This window comes from Leucoraja erinacea, chromosome 36 (assembly GCF_028641065.1).
Source record: "Leucoraja erinacea ecotype New England chromosome 36, Leri_hhj_1, whole genome shotgun sequence".
In the NCBI taxonomy this organism is placed as follows: domain Eukaryota; kingdom Metazoa; phylum Chordata; class Chondrichthyes; order Rajiformes; family Rajidae; genus Leucoraja; species Leucoraja erinaceus.
In genome coordinates this window covers 3,115,457-3,130,506 of record NC_073412.1, presented here as the reverse complement: position 1 = coordinate 3,130,506, position 15,050 = coordinate 3,115,457, and positions in this window count along the sequence as shown.

The window sequence follows — 15,050 nt, the reverse complement described above, 5'->3', positions numbered from 1 at the left end:
TGATCATGGCTGATCATCCCCAATCAGTACCCCGTTCCTGCTTTTTTCCTCATATCCCTTGATTCCTTTAACCCAGGGAGCTAAAAGCAACTGTCTCTTGAAAACATCCAGTATTTGAAGGTGAGATGAGGCCAATGTAGGGGTGAAGATACTGAAATTGAAGAGTGAATTGGCCTCCACTGGCAGAGAGTTCCACAGATTCACACCATTCATACAGTGAAGGAGCCATTCACGTTTAGGCTAGTTACCCTTGGCATATTATATTATTTTGTCTAGATATTTTTAACAGTATTATTTTGAACGCCTGGGGGTGGGACATTTGATACGTAGATGGGCGATAAGCGGCTGTCCCACTGCAGCGACCTAATCTGCGAGTATAATGTCGATAAATGTGAGGTTATCCACTTTGGTGGCAAAAACAGGAAAGTAGACTATTATCTGATTGGTGGCCGATTAGGAAAAGGGGGAGATGCAACGAGACCTGGGTGTCATGGTACACCAGTCATTAAAAGTAGGCATGCAGGTGCAGCAGGCAGTGAAGAAGGCGAATGGTATGTTAGCATTCATATCAAAATGATTTGTATAGGAGCAGGGAGGTTCTACTGCCGTTGTACAGGGTCTTGGTGAGACCACACCTGGAGTATTGCGTACAGTTTTGGTCTCCTAATCTGAGGAAAGACATTCTTGCCATAGAGGGAGTACAGAGAAGGTTCACCAGACTGATTCCTGGGATGTCAGGACTTTCATATGAAGAAAGACTGGATGGACTCGGCTTGTACTCGCTGGAATTTAGAAGATTGAGGGGGGGTCTTATGGAAACTTACAACATTCTTAAGGGGTTGGACAGGCTAGATGCAGGAAGATTGTTCCCGATGTTGGGGAAGTCCAGAACTAGGGGTCACAGTTTAAGGATGAAGGGGAAATCTTTTAGGACCGAGATGAGAAAATATTTTTTAACACAGAGTGTGGTGAATCTGTGGAATTCTCTGCCACAGAAGGTAGTTGAGGCCAGTTCATTGGCTATATTTAAGAGGGAGTTAGATGTGGCCGTTGTGGCTAAAGGGATCAGGGGGTATGGAGAGAAGGCAGGGATGGGACACTGAGATGATCATTGATGCTGAATGATGATATTAAGAGGGCGTTAGATGTGGCCCTTGTGGCTAAAGGGATCAGGGGGTATGGAGAGAAGGCAGGGATGGGATACTGAGTTGGATGATCAGCCATGATCACATTGAATGGCGAATGGTGCAGGCTTGAAGGTCCGAATGGCCTCTACTCCTGCACCTATTGTCTATGTTTCTATGTTTAGAAGAGTTTGCCCTCGACTCAAACTCGCAGCGTGGTCCTATGAAGTCCTATGAGGTCACAGGAACTGAGAGGGACGGAGAGAGAGGGAGAGCAAGGGTTACTTGCTGCGAGATGCGACAAGGGCAGGATCTTGGAGTCACGAGGCAGAGATTTCTGTCGGTCGTTATGTGTAATGGCATTGTAAATGTGTTCATGAAAGATTTCCTCTTTTGAGCTGAAAATAGTGTATCAAGTTAACCTCCGCAAACACATTTACGATATTGCAGTGTGAGGCAATCAAAGGAATTCTTGCCTCCTGCTGTGCCACACAATGATGTGCTTCGAAATTCAATCATAAGTTGCGAGCAACGGAAGAGATAGTTTATACTTAAGAACTGGATGGATTTGTCTGTGTTTTAATAGTGTGTTGCAAATCTTCGATCACAAAGCAAGATTTCTCAACCGCTTTCATTCAGGGAGTGTCAGCAGGAACAAAACGAAAGGGAAGTAACGTTTAGTTCAGAAACAAGGAACTGCAGATGCTGGTTAATACACAAAAGGACACAAAGTACTGGAGTCACTCGACAGGTCAGGCAGCATCACTGTGTGATGGGCCGAATGGTCTAAATATGCTCCTATAACGTGTGCACTTGTGAACATCTGCAACTTTGGAGAAGGTTTCTGATCGAGATACTAAGTTTAGTTTAGTTTGGAGATACAGCGCGGAAACATGCCCTTCAGGACCACCGAGGAATCCCCGCACATTAACACCATCCTGGGGTGGGAGACTGCAACCTTCAGATTGTTAAGGGCTTGGACACGCTAGAGGCAGGAAACATGTCCCCGATGTTGGGGGAGTCCAGAACCAGGGGCCTCACACAGTTGAAGAATAAGGGGTAAGCCATTTAGAACGGAGACGAGGAAACACTTTTTCTCACAGAGAGGGGTGAGTCTGTGAAATTCTCTGCCTCAGAGGCCAGTGGAGGCAGGTTCCCTGGATGCTTTCAAGAGGGAGCTAGATAGGGCTCTCTTAAAGATAGCGGAGTCAGGGGATATGGGGAGAAGGCAGGAACGGGGTACTGATTGGGGATGATCAGCCATGATCACAGTGAATGGCGGTGCTGGCTCGAAGGGCCGAATGGCCTACTCCTGCACCTATTGTCTATTGTCTATTGCATTTCGACGAATGCAATCAACCTGGCATGCACAGTCAAATAAGATCAAATAGAACAGGTTGTCTGGCAACTTTAGGCTGTGCACGGCACACACAAGATGAAGGAGGAGGAGAACACTATCCTACACACACACGAAGGACAATTTACACACATACACCAAACCAATTAACCCATGTACCTGCACGTCTTTGGAGTGTGGGAGGAAGCTGAAGATCTCGGGGGGGAAAAACCCACGTGGTCACGGGGAGAACGTGCAAACTCCGTACAGACAGCGCCCGTGGTCGGGATCGAACCCGGGTCTCCGGCGCTGCAAGCGCTGTAGGGCAGCGACTCTACCGCTGCGCCACCGCGACCGGTTTATCAATTCATGAGGGGAGTTGATGGGGCAAAGACACAGAATCTTTTATCCGGGGGAGAGGAAGCGAGAACCAGTGTCCACGCGTTTAAAGTGAGAGCGGCCAGATTTAATATGAAGCTGAAGAGCCACTCTCCCTCTCATTCGTCAGCGGGAGGTGAATCTGTGGGATTCATTGCCACAGACGGCTGTGGAGTCCAAGTCGATGGATATTTTTAAGGCAGAGATAGATAGATTTTTGATTAGTGCGGGTGTCAGGGGTTATGGGGAGAAGGCAGGAGAATGGGGTTTAGGAGGGAGAGGTTGAATGGTGGAGTTGACTTGATGGGCCGAATGGCCTAACTCTGATCCTATCATAAGGCACCAGCTCTACCACTGCGCCCTTTTGCCAACTGCCGACTTGACATCAACTGTCTTGATGACTCTCTTCCCCTGACATACTCCAGTCTCACCTTCCCAAAACGCACAAGAATGATCCCGACCCGAAATGTCATCTATCCGTGTTCTCCACAGATGCTGCCTGACCCGCTGAGTTACTCCAGCACTCTGTGAAACGTCACCTATCCATGTTCTCCACAGATGCTGCCTGACCCGCTGAGTTACTCCAGCACTTTTTTGTTTGGTTTAGAGATACAGTGGGCTCTGGCCCAGCCAGTCCTTTCACACATACACCAAACCAATTAATCCATGTACCTGCCCACACCAGTTCAACGTTATCCCAGTTTCTCATCCACCCCCCTACACACACACCGGGCAATTGACAGAAGCCAATTAACCCACAAACCCGCACGTCTTTAGCATGGGGGAAGAAACCGATAGAAACACATGCGGTCACAGTGAGAACCTGCAAACTCCACACAGCCAGCACCCGAGGTCAGGATTAAACAGCGGGTCTCGGGCTCTGTGAGGCAGCAACTCTAACATTGGTGTATCGTGCAGTGTAGCACACCTACTGTAGACGGGAATGCTAATGTTCAGACAACAATACCTAACCATTCTTTTCTCCTGAACATTGAATGCTGATCACACTGTACATCATAGTACAAGGTCCTGCATTAAACCTGTCATTCTTCCCAATGCTAAACTGTCTGTGGCTCTCTCCATGGTAAACCAGCAAATATATTTCCTTTTACATATTCAAGGCCAGGACAAAAATGGAGGAATGATTTCAGGAAGTTCTCTCCAGAAAGACAACTCGCTGGCAGGCACAGTATTTATCTTGCCTCAAATAACAGCAGCGTTATTCACATGGTTCCTGCATTGTCGTTAATTGGAGAGCAGCGATCGTCACTGCAGCTATTGTTTCAGTATTAGTACAGGGGTAACATTAGACCAGTTAGAGTTCCAGAGTTCACACTTGAAATCCGTGGGGACATGAAGTCAAAGTGATTCATTAAAGGCGATCTTCCTTCAGCTATTGAAGTCTTGAAGAGTATTGGCAGTGGGGATTAAAATGTAGGAGAGGAAATGCCGAAGGAAGTTGTAGAGGATGTACAAAGGAGGGAGAAAGGATGGAGAGAGAGAGAGAGAGAGAGAGAGAGAGAGAGAGAGAGAGAGAGAGATACAGAGAGATAGAGCCAGAGAGAGAGAGAGAGAGAGAGATGGAGAGATAGATAGATAGATAGATAGATAGATAGATAGATAGATAGATAGATAGATAGATAGACAGACAGACAGACAGATAGATAGATAGATAGATAGATAGATAGATAGATAGATAGATAGATAGATAGATAGATAGATAGATAGATAGATAGATAGACAGACAGATAGACAGATAGATAGATAGATAGATAGATAGATAGATAGATAGATAGATAGATAGATAGATAGATAGATAGATAGATAGATAGATAGATAGATAGATAGATAGATAGATAGATAGATAGATAGATAGATAGATAGATAGATAGATAGATAGAAAGATAGAAAGACAGATAGTGAGAGTGAGGGGGTAGGGAGAGAGAGAGAAAGAAAGAGAGAGAGAGGGGGAGGGGAGATAGAGATAGAGAGAGAGAGAGGAGGGGAGAGTGGAAGAGAGGGAGAGGGAAAATTCTTGAGAGAGGGAAAGAGGGAAAACAGAAGGGAAAGTGGAAGAGAGGGGGAAGGTGGTGGAGAAAGAGTGGGGGGAGGGAAAGTGGAAGAGAGCGCGAGGGAGAGAGAAAGGGGCGGGAGAGGCAGAGGAAGTGAAGGAGAGAGGACGAGAGACAAGAACGGCAAGGGGCAGAGGGGAAGAGAGAGAGAACTCAGTGATCCCACCACCGTCAAACTTTCCGCATCGATCTGCGAGGGAGCTGGACTTTGCCAGACAGACAGACTTCAAACTGGATGAGCTCATGTGTGCAGGGCTCTCTATAAATAGGGGAGTGTTGCTATGTCATTGTGACTCTTGGCAAAGTTCTCAGTGTTAAATGAAAGCAGAGATACAGGGGGGGAGTCAATCAATACTGTGTTTTTTGACAGGGAGAGGAGTATTTTTTTAATGGTGAGAGTTGCAGCTCCACAACTAGCAACCAAGACCACACTCACTCCGCAGAAATTGTAACTAAAATTCCAGCTGCCTGCCCCTGTGAGAACGATATGCATACTCATATCTTGTTTATAGCCCACACGGGCCACTTAAATCAATTTCCTGGTAAAATGAGGCTGTATTATTTATTGAAGTAAATACTACAATGTTTACACCACATTCCCTATATTATAGATCCACTTTATCTTAATATCAAGGTCCGGATTTTATGTTTCAATTCTCTCTGTAATGTGCAACTCGCTGATGAAAGAATATTTTAAAGGTCTCGCAAACATATTAAAAATAATAGCTTACAGCCATTTTGCCTTGATAATCCAATCTTGTCTGAAAATGACACGGCTCTTTGCATTAGCTGGGCTCGTTTGGAGTGCCACCTCGTTATTGAGCAGTATTCTTCATTTCTCTGCACCTGCTGGAGTTATTCTCTCCGTTGCCCAGGTAGTCTGTGGGCACACTGTTTCTCACAGAGAACCGTTGAGATGAAGAAGGTCCATCTGTCTCCTCAGATCCTGGTGAACTTCTACCGCTGCACCATCGAGAGCATCCTTACCAACTGCATCACAGTATGGTATGGCAACTGCTCTGTCTCCGACCGGAAGGCATTGCAGAGGGTGGTGAAAATTGCCCAACGCATCACCGGTTCCACGCTCCCCTCCATTGAGTCTGTCCAAAGCAAGCGCTGTCTGCGGAGGGCGCTCAGCATCGCCAAGGACTGCTCTCACCCCAACCATGGACTGTTTACCCTCCTACCATCCGGGAGGCGCTACAGGTCTCTCCGTTGCCGAACCAGCAGGTCGAGGAACAGCTTCTTTCCGGCGGCTGTCACTCTACTAAACAACGTACCTCGGTGACTGCCAATCACCACCCCCCCCGGACACTTATTATTATTTATTCAAATCGTTTGCTATGTCGCTCTTCAAGGGAGATGCTAAATGCATTTCGTTGTCTCGGTACTGTACACTGACAATGACAATTAAAATTGATTCTGAATCTGAATCTGAATCTGATCTGAGGATTAGAATCACAGGCTACAAGCATTGGGAGGAAGAGTTAACGCTTTAAGGGTTTGGTTGTTCAATCTGTGTGGTTGGATATATCTCAAGGGGACCGCCACTATAATACAACATTCCCCGCCACTTTCAGAGTGCCCAATGCCCAATGATTTGGGACGTGGTCCTCATTCAGAATTTGCTTAATTACAGAGCCAGTGTGGAGAGTGAGAGAGAGAGAGAGATAGAGAGATCAAGTCCAAGTTCAAGTTCAAGTGAGTTTATTGTCATGTGTCATAGAAACATAGAAACATAGAAATTAGGTGCAGGAGTAGGCCATTCGGCCCTTCGAGCCTGCACCGCCATTCAATATGATCATGGCTGATCATCCAACTCAGTATCCCGTCCCTGCCTTCTCTCCATACCCCCTGATCCCCTTAGCCACAAGGGCCACATCTAACTCCCTCTTAAATATAGCCAATGAACTGGCCTCAACTACCCTCTGTGGCAGAGAGTTCCAGAGATTCACCACTCTCTGTGTGTCCCTGTATAGGACAATGAAATTCTTGCTTTGCTTCAGCACACAGAACATAGTAGGCATTTACTACAAAACAGATCAGTGTGTCCACATACCATAATATAAATATATACACACACATGAATAAATAAACTGATAAAGTGCAAATAACAGAAAATGGGTTATTAATAATCAGAGTTTTGTCCGAGCCAGGTTTAATAGCCTGATGGCTGTGGGGAAGTAGCTATTCCTGAACCTGGTTGTTGCAGTCTTTAGGCTCCTGTACCTTCTACCTACCTGAAGGTAGCAGGGAGATGAGTGTGTGGCCAGGATGGTGTGGGTCTTTGATGATACTGCCAGCCTTTTTGAGGCAGGAACTGCGATAAATCCCCTCGATGGAAGGAAGGTCAGAGCCGATGATGGACTGGGCAATGTTTACTACTTTTACTAGATAGAGTGAGAGAGAGGGAGGGAGGAAGGAGGGAGAGAGAGAGATATAGATAGATAGAATGAGAGAGAGACGGAGGGAGGGAGAGAGAGAGAGAGAAAGGGAAAGAGAGACCCTTCTTCAGACTGAAGGGAGAAGGATCTCCAATTCCTTTTCACATCAACCATTCCTTCTCTCCAGAGATGCTGCCTGACCCGCTGAGTCACTCCAGCTTTTTGTGTCTGTCTTCGATTTAAACCAGCATCTGCAGTTCCTTCCTACACACGATAATAACAGAATTATATTAATTTGAGGGCCGTTTGTGTCATGACTCTAGAAAATGCAGAAGATAATTGCTCCCAAGGACAGCAACACAACAGTGACAAGATTATTTGTTTGTAGGTAGACATAAAAGCTGGAGAAACTCAGCGGGTGCAGCAGCATCTATGGAGCGAAGGAAATAGGCAACATTTCGGGCCAAAACCCTTCTTCAGACTTCTGGTGTCGGTTGAAGATTGTTGAGGAAATGACGCCCTTCCTAATCAAGAAACTATGAATCTCCGCCTTAAAAATACACAATGTCTTGGCCTCCACAGCCATCTTTGGCATGTGGACTCTGATTCTGAAGAAGGGTCCCAAACCGAAACGTCACCTGTCCATGTTTTCCAGAGATGCGGCCTGACCCGCTGAGTTACTCCAGCGCTTTGTGTCTTTCAAGGTTGAGATGAATATAGGTTGAACATGGGCAAATGGGACTGGCATGGATGGGCATCTTGGTTAGCACGGACAGGTTGGGCAGAAGGGCTTGTTTCCATGCTGTAACAACATGCTTGATCTAATACTAAGTTTTGAATTTGCTGACAGCAGCATTGTTCAGCTTCAGCACCAGGGACAGTTCCACAAAGGTATAAGGGATTTTATCACCAAACTTTTAACTTAGTTTACAGATACGGAGCAGAAACAGGCCCTTCGGCCCACCGAGTCCGTGCCGACCAGCGATCCCCGCACACTAACACTATCCTAAACACACAAGGGACATTTTCTTTACCTATAAACCAAGCCAATTAACCTACAAACCTGTACGAATATAGGAGCAAAGAGGTCCTTCTGCAGTTGTACAGAGCCCTAGTGAGACCACACCTGGAGTATTGTGTGCAGTTTTGGTCCCCTGATTTGAGGAAAAACATTCTTGCTATTGAGGGAGTGCAGCGTAGGTTTACAAGGTTAATTCCCGGGATGGCGGGACTGTCATATACTGAGAGAATTGAGCAGCTGGGCTTGTACACTGTGGAGTTTAGAAGGATGAGAGGGCATCTCATTGAAACATATGATTGTTAAGGGCTTGGACACACTAGAGGCAGGAAACATGTTCCCCATGTTGGGGGAGTCCAGAACCAGGGGCCACAGTTTAAGAATAAGGGGTAAGCCATTTAGAACGGAGACGAGGAAACACTTTTTCTCACAGAGAGTGGTGAGTCTGTGGAATTCTCTGTCTCAGAGGGCGGTGGAGGCCGGTTCTCTGGATGCTTTCAAGAGAGAGCTAGATAGGGCTCTTAAAAATAGCGGAGTCAGGGGATATGGGGAGAAGGCAGGAACGGGGTACTGATTGTGGATGATCAGCCATGATCACAGTGAATAGCGGTGCTGGCTCGAAGGGCAGAATGGCCTACTCCTGCACCTATTGTCTTGTGTAGATAGACATGTTAAAAGTCTGAAGAAGGGTCTCGACCTGAAACGTCACCCATTCCTTCTCTCCAGAGATGCTGCCTGTCCCGCTGAGTTACTCCAGCTTTTTGTGTCAATATACATGTTAAAAAGGTTGGCAAAAAAGGAATGGGAATGGAGAAAGTGCAATCTTTTTTTATTTCCTGTGCTTAATCTAACACCTGCTGCTCACATGATGGTGTTAGATGTCCTGCATAGCTGCCCCTGACACAAAGCATTGTTATGTAGATCCCCTGCACAAACTGATTTGCATGGCTTCTGTGTTGCCATGCAACAAATGGCAGGGTGTGAACTCAGTGCAAGCACCAGGAGAACACAACGCACAACGTCAAGTTTAACAGAATACATGTCAGGAGCAGGAAGGACCTGCAGACACTGGTTTAAACTGGAGATAGACACACAATGCTGGAGTAACTCAGCGGGACAGGCAGCATCTCTGGAGAGAAGGAATAGGTGGCGTTTTGGGTCGAGACCCTTCTTCCAACTGAGAGTCCGGGGAGAGGGAAACTAGAGGTATGGGAAGGTGGATTACAATAGACAATAGACAATAGACAATAGACAATAGACAATAGGTGCAGGAATAGAGGCCATTCGGCCCTTCGAGCCAGCACCGCCATTCAATGTGATCATGGCTGATCATCCCCAATCAGTACCCCGTTCCTGCCTTCTCCCCCTATCCCCTGACTCCGCTATTTTTAAGAGCCCTATCTAGCTCTCTCTTGAAAGCATCTGCCTCCACTGAGGCAGAGAATTCCACAGACTCACCACACTCTGTGTGAAAAAGTCTCCATTCTAAATGGCTTACCCCTTATTCTTAAACTGTGTGTGTGTGTGGCCCCTGGTTCTGGACTCACCCAACATCGGGAACATGTTTCCTGACTGGATTAGCCTAAGGGCTTGCATAGACTCAATGGGCCAAATGTCCTCTTATGGTGGAAGGATATACAAAAATATTAGTTGATGGATGTTATAGATGTGGATGTTTACGTCATAGTGTTCTAGCGTTATAAAGCTATACAGCACGGAAACAGGCCCTTCAGCACACGACATGCTTGCAACTCTTTGACCTACTGGGCTCATCATATTTTGATGAGTTTGGCTAATACCCTTGTCTGCCTTCCTATCCATATATCTATAGAAACATAGAAACATAGAAATTAGGTACAGGAGTAGACAATTCGGCCCTTCGAGCCTGCACCGCCATTCAATATGATCATGGCTGATCATCCAACTCAATATCCCGTACCTGCCTTCTCTCCATACTCCCTGATCCCCTTAGCCACAAGGGCCACATCTAACTCCCTCTTAAATATAGCCAATGAACTGTGGCCTCAACTACCCTCTGTGGCAGAGAGTTCCAGAGATTCACCACTCTCTGTGTGAAAAAAGTTCTTCTCATCTCGGTTTTAAAGGATTTCCCCTTTATCCTTAAACTGTGTGACCCCTTGTCCTGGACTTTCCCAAAATCGGGAACAATCTTCCTGCATCTAGCCTGTCCAACCCCTTAAGAATTGTGTAAGTTTCTATAAGATCCCCTCTCAATCTCCTAAATTCTAGTATAGTCTAGTCGAGTATAAACCAAGTCTATCCAGTCTTTCTTCATAAGACAGTCCTGACATCCCAGGAATCAGTCTGGTGAACCGTCTCTGCACTCCCTCTATGGTGGGCAACACGGTGGTGCAGCGTTATAGTTGCTCCCTTAAAGCGTCAGAGACCCGGGTTTAACCCTGACTACAGGTGCTGTCTGTGTGGAGTTTGCATGTTCTCCCTGTGACCGTGTGGGTTTTCTCCAGGTGCTCTGGTTTCCTCCCACATCCCAAAGACGTACAGGTCTGTCGGGTCATTGGCTTCTGTAAATCGCCCCCCAGTGCGTGGGATAGAACGGGTGCACGGTTTGGCCGTTGGTCAGCATGGACTCGGTGGGCCGAAGGGCCTGTTTCCACGCTGTATCTCCGAAACTAAAAACATGGCATTGATGACATTTGTTTTGAGAAAACAAAATTAAATTTCCAGTCTGAACGTTCCTTCTCAGCTTGATCCAAAGCAATACTTGGAGAGGAGGGGGGCCTTGAAACAGGAGGAGGCCCTTCGGCCCTTCTAGGTGGTTCTAGCACTCAACAAGACTGAGTTTGATCTATGATCTGTGATCATTGCTATTTTTTTTCCCATTATCCCTTAATATTCTATTACTTGAGTTTAGTTTAGATATGCAGCATGAAAATAGGCCGTTCAGCCCACTGATTCCACACCGACCAGACTGGACACTAGGGCCAATTTACAGAGCCAATTAACCTACAAACCTGTCCCATTTCAGAATGTGGGAGGAAACCGGAGCACCCGGAGAAAACCCACGAGCTCACAGGGAGAAGGTACAAACTCAGGAACGACAGCACCCGTAGTCAGGATCGAACCTGCATCTCAGGCACTGAGATCTACCTCCACCCCACTGTGCTACCTCCTTGATTAAAAAAAACACATCTTCTCGTGGTGTCAAAATGAGCAATTGACCTAGGATCCATTACACGCCTCATCTATAAATGTATGCTGCCTCACAGCGCCAGAGACCCGGGTTCGAGCCTGACCAAGGGTGCTGTCTGTGTGGAGTTTGCGTGTTCTCAGATTCAGATTCAGATTCAGATTCAATTTTAATTGTCATTGTCAGTGTACAGTACAGAGACAACGAAATGCATTTAGCATCTCCCTGGAAGAGCGACATAGCAAATGATTTGAATAAATAATAATAAGTGTCCGGGGGGGGGGGTGGTGATTGGCAGTCACCGAGGTACGTTGTTTAGTAGAGTGACAGCCGCCGGAAAGAAGCTGTTCCTCGACCTGCTGGTTTGGCAACGGAGAGACCTGTAGCGCCTCCCGGATGGTAGGAGGGTAAACAGTCCATGGTTGGGGTGAGAGCAGTCCTTGGCGATGCTGAGCGCCCTCCGCAGACAGCGCTTGCTTTGGACAGACACATAGGAGGGGAGCGAGGAACCGGTGATGCGTTGGGCAATTTTCACCACCCTCTGCAATGCCTTCCGGTCGGAGACAGAGCAGTTGCCGTACCATACTGTGATGCAGTTGGTAAGGATGCTCTCGATGGTGCAGCGGTAGAAGTTCACCAGGATCTGAGGAGACAGATGGACCTTCTTCAGCCTCCTCAGGAAGAAGAGACACTGATGAGCCTTCTTGATCAGAGTAGAGGTATTGTAGGTCCAAGAGAGGTCATCGGAGATGTTGACTCCCAGGAACCTGAAGCTAGTGGGCGCGTGTGATCGGTCCCTGTGACCGCGCGGGTTTTCTCCTCCCATTTCAAAGACGTGCGCGTGTGTAGGTTAATTGCCCTGGCCCTCGTGTCTAGGGCGCTAAATTGGGGGAACGTGGACCCCACGCACACACCTACTCTGGAGGAGTGGAGATGAAGACAACACCTGTTAGAATGTTCTCTGGTGTTTAACCTGATGTCCTGGCCACTATATTATCCAGCAGAAATGAGGCCACAACATAATCAATACTTTTAAAGTGCAATTTAATCTACTAATCATTGAGGTGGTGAGTGAATTAACACACAAAATGAGAAGCAGTCATCGGAATTTATTTCCTTATGGCCATTGAGTAATAAAACTATAATTAAAAGATATGAGATGTCGGAGGAAAATAAAGCAAGGAATGTGTCCTGGTTACGGACCAAATCTCGACGGAAGACATAATCCTTTACGAGGAGTTTCTGAGAGAAGTTGAATTCCTTGGATGATGAATCCACAAACCATTGAGCTCAATAGTTATCTAAATGGTGGCCGATTGGGAAAGGGGGAGATGCAGCGAGACCTGGGTTTCATGGTACACCAGTCATTGAAGGTAGGCATGCAGGTGCAGCAGGCAGTGAAGAAAGCGAATGGTATGTTAGCTTTCATTGCAAAAGGATTTGAGTATAGGAGCAGGGAGGTTCTACTGCAGTTGTACAGGGTCTTGGTGGGACCACACCTGGAGTATTGCGTACAGTTTTGGTCTCCAAATCTGAGGAAGGACATTATTGCCATAGAGGGAGTGCAGAGACGGTTCACCAGACTGATTCCTGGGATGTTAGGACTGTCTTATGAAGAAAGACTGGATAGACTTGGTTTATACTCTCTAGAATTTAGGAGATTGAGAGGGGATCTTATTAGAAACTTACAAAATTCTTAAGGGGTTGGACAGGCTAGATGCAGGAAGATTGTTCCTGATGTTAGGGAAGTCCAGGACAAGGGGTCATAGCTTAAGGATAAGGGGGAAATCCTTTAAAACCGAGATGAGAAGAACTTTTTTCACACAGAGAGTGGTGAATCTCTGGAACTCTCTGCCACAGAGGGTAGTTGAGGTCCACAGTTCATTGGCTATATTTAAGAGGGAGTTAGATGTGGCCCTTGTGGCTAAGGGGATCAGGGGGTATGGAGAGAAGGCAGGTACGGGATACTGAGTTGGATGATCAGCCATGATCATATTGAATGGCGGTGCAGGCTCGAAGGGCCGAATGGCCTCTACTCCTGCACCTAATTTCTATGTTTCTATGTAACTTTGGGTCATAGAGTCATACAACGTGGAAACAGGCCCTTCAGCCCGACTTGCCCACGTTGGCCAAGGTGCCCCGTCTATACTAGCCCAACCTCCCCACATTTGGCCCATATCCCTCTGAACCTTTCCCAACCAAGTGCCTGTCCAAATGTCTTTCAAAGTTAGACTAGACAACCCACACTTAGATTAAATTAGCAACACAGGATAGTGTACCAAGTGAAACAGGCTATTGTGTAGGAAGGAACTTCAGGTGCTGGTTTAAATCGCAGATAGACACAAAACACTGGAGTAACTAAGGCAGCACCTCTGGAGAGAAGGAATGGGTGACGTTTTGGGTCAAGACCCCTTCTCTAGAAGCTGAGTTTCTCCAGCAACTCTAGAGAAGGGTCTCAGGGATCAAGGGATTTGGGGAGAAAGCAGGAACGGGGTACTGAGTTTGGATGATCAGCCATGAGCCTATCTAACTCTCTCTTGAAAACATCCAGTGAATTGGCCTCCACTGCCTTCTGTGGCAGGAAATTCCACAGATTCACAACTCTCTGGGTGAGGAACTTTTAGTGCTTCATCCCAGTCCTAAATGGCCTACCCCTTATTCTTAAACTGTGTGACCCCTGGTTCTGGACTCCCCCAACATCGGGAATATTTTTCCTGCATCTAGCCTGTCCACTCGTTTGAGATTGTTGTATGTTTCTATAAGATTCCCTCTCATCCTTCAAAATTCCAGTGAATACAAGCCCAGTTGATCCATTCTTTCACCCCACAGTATGTCAAGCCATTCGGCCCATCTAATACACCTAGCCCATTTCCTCCAACGTTAACCAGATAGAAACATAGAAAATAGGTGCAGGAGTAGGCCAATCGGCCCTTCGAGCCTGCACCGCCATTCAATATGATCATGGCTGATCATCCAACTCAGTATCCTGTACCTGCCTTCTCTCCATACCCCCTGATCCCTTTAGCCACAAGGGCCACATCTAACTCCCTCTTAAATATAACCAATGAACTGTGTGGCCTCAACTACCTTCTGTGGCAGAAGAATTCCACAGATTCATCACTCTCTGTGTGTGAAAAAAAATGTTTTTCTCATCTCGGCCCTAAAAGATTTCCCCCTTATCCTTAAACTGTGTGACCCCTTGTTCTGGACTTCCCCAACATCGGGAACAATGATGAGTGAAAACCCATGCAGTGTCACGGGGAGAACGTACAAACTCCGTACAGACAGCACCCGAGGTCAGGATCGAACCCGGGTCTCTGGCGCTGTAAGGCAGCAATTCTACCGCTGGAGCAGCGTTCCACGCAGTTCAAGGGATAATAAATCCTGGGAATCCCAGTTGATGTTGCGTTGTTGCATCGACTGTGCCCGTAATGTTGCAGCAAGCAAGGATTTCATTGTTAATCTGCCTGAGTATTTGACAGTCCTGTCTCTTGATGTCCACATGGTACAAAAGAAAAAGGAACTTGGTTATGTTCCACGTCCGTGTTCCTTGCTGAATAAATGATGTA